The following is a 2,583-nucleotide window of genomic DNA, read 5'->3' as shown; positions in this document are numbered from 1 at the left end:
TGTGTGTGTGTGTGTGTGTGTGTGTGTGTGTGCGTGCGTGCGTGCGTGCGTGCGTGCGTGCGTGCGTGCGTGCGTGCGTGCGTGCGTGTGTGTTTGAACAGCCTTGCTAAAAACGCAAAAAGTCGTAGGAATGTGAAATTACATATTCAGGGATTAGTATACCTGGGACGTGACAAGACACTTTTCCGCTAAAATCGACCGACTGGAACTATTTTTTGGAAGCAAATTTTAAAGTAGTATTAATGAAAACAAAAAATTTTAATAATATGACGGGTGCAGAAGAAGAAAATAGATTGAAAATAGCCAATAGAAAGGGCCAGAATGTTTTTAAAATTTGGAAATTTATATACATGTATAAAACAGAATTATTAAAAATAAAATAATTATTATTCTATAGATTTATTTTAAGCAATGGGGATTTTGTTTGGTCCCAAGGAGATTTCTTCCTCAATAATTTTTATTGATATGAGAATATGGTTGGGGTGCGATCAGCAAAGATACCCACACAAAAAAAAAAAAATCTTATTTATTTGTGCCAGCGTTTCGACCTGAATTTCAAGTCTTCAGGGCTGAAAAAGCAAACAAAAAAAAAAAAAAACGAGATAACTACAGTGTTCAGATAAACAGAAAAATAAAATAATTACAAACAAACTTGGAAATATACTTGACAATAAATTGAGTAGGTAGTAGATGGTACTAATTAAAAAAATAAATTATATTTGTACCGCTTCAACCCATAAAGGATCAGGAGTGCAGATAATAACAGATAATAATTATCTGCTACAGCCGGATTCGGACACGGGTCCTTGGAGTTAGTAGTCCATTGCCTTACCAATGAGCTACCCACTCCCCAGTTAGTACTAATTGAAGATGAAATATAACATTTTAGATGTAAGAATTATACAGAATAAATTATAACAATACTATAAAAAACATACAGTGTTAATGTAAATAACGAAATAAACATAATAAAAGGTGAGGAAGAAAATTTAAATGATGAGAAATCAAAATTAACATAATAAAATATGTAAATAATGTTTAAAAATAATTAAAAAATTTAAATCAACTTAATGAAATGTGTCTATTTTTGGTGACCGCTCCCCCGACTATCTTCTCCTCATATTAATGTACGGTTAACTATTGACAATTCATTTTGAACGATAGTTAATAATTTTAAAATGTATATTAAATATATAGGTATAGATTTACTATAAATATAGAGATCAATAAATCTAGAATATAGTTGCTATGGGTGACAACCCCTGTTGACATACCACATCCGAGGATAGCTCACGTCAATTCTCGTAGGTTCCTCGTTAGTCAGGGACATGGCAGTAATCTGACAGCCATAACTTAACTAAGCCCTTGCAACATGTCATCGCTAAATTCAACTTTAGATTCCCATCAGTGCTTATTATTACTTACTAGTGCATCATAGCACATACGCACACTATATAAAATATCATGGTACAAAGAATTTTTTTTAAATTCATTTATTGTTATTTAAAACTGTATAAAAATATATACAACTAGTAAGTTTTCTATAAGTTATAAAATGACGTGATACAAACATGTGGAGAATCTACCCATTGATAGATCTCCAATAATCGTCTTTTCAGATGTCTAGGATTATCAGGTGATGAAGGAGAAGTCAGGTTAGAAACAAGTGGGTTTGGATGGTTGGGGAAAATTGGTATCTGGTTCTGGCCAAATCGGGAACATTGAGGACCTAATGGATGAAATGATTTGTGACAAAGTAAGGAGCATTAAGGATCTTACCAAGGATTTTGGATTGTAAGGATTGGATACGATAGGAATCCGATGGTTTAGTGGAGCCCCAAAGATCTACTCCGTAGTCAGATAGGCCTTATAACAGTAATGTAAATCAGTCTTTTGTTATGGATTGGCAATTTAGACCGTTTGTCTGGTAAGGGCTGTAATAGAATCGAAATCGACGAGCAGTTTCCTTTCTTTTCAGTCTTGTATGAGCATGTCAGTCATTTGTCCAGATGTAGTCCTAATTTATTTTTATTCTCCAGTTTTGTCAGAAAATGTTAAATTTCAATTTAATATCTTTAGCTTAATTTAAAGCTGTGAGATTTTCATCTGCACTGATTAAAGTTTTGGAATTTTTCACGGATTTTGATATTAAATCAGATTTTAAGACGAATTTACAACGGGCATTTTTGGGGGCTTTTTTGATTCCAAGCGTTGTAAAGGTGTAAACCGCCATAAACATTAAAAAAACTTCTAAGGTATTGTAATTAGGTTTTAGTAATTTTTCGAGTAAAATGTTATATCGCATTCTCCAAATTTTTAAATAGGTTCTAAAATTAAATCTTTTTGAGTTTTCGAATTTTTGGGAAGTAGAAGGCATCATCAGGAAGATGGTCCCGTGCTTTAATAGAAATTCTAAATTATCATAAAAAAATGAATTAATCTTTACAAAACTGTAATAGGCCCTATAATAACATATTCTGCTTATACCTGTACTAACAAGAGAAAGGTAGAGGTCATTCAAACCATATCTTTGTTGGTAACGAGCTCGCAGACAAAGCTGCCAGAGAGGCACTCACGCTCCCT

General features: G+C 33.0%; 1 protein-coding gene across 1 annotated transcript in view; it reads right to left on the bottom strand.

The window, feature by feature from the left end:
* The window catches only part of LOC106684287 (Vesicular glutamate transporter), a 137,003-nt gene that overhangs the window by 13,621 nt on the left and 120,799 nt on the right, over window positions 1-2,583 (bottom strand). The window lies entirely within an intron of this gene.

The sequence above is a fragment of the Halyomorpha halys genome, unplaced genomic scaffold, assembly GCF_000696795.3.
Source record: "Halyomorpha halys isolate HHAL.00 unplaced genomic scaffold, Hhal_1.1 Scaffold567.1, whole genome shotgun sequence".
Lineage (NCBI taxonomy): Eukaryota > Metazoa > Arthropoda > Insecta > Hemiptera > Pentatomidae > Halyomorpha > Halyomorpha halys.
This window is presented reverse-complemented; position numbering and strand designations above follow the sequence as displayed.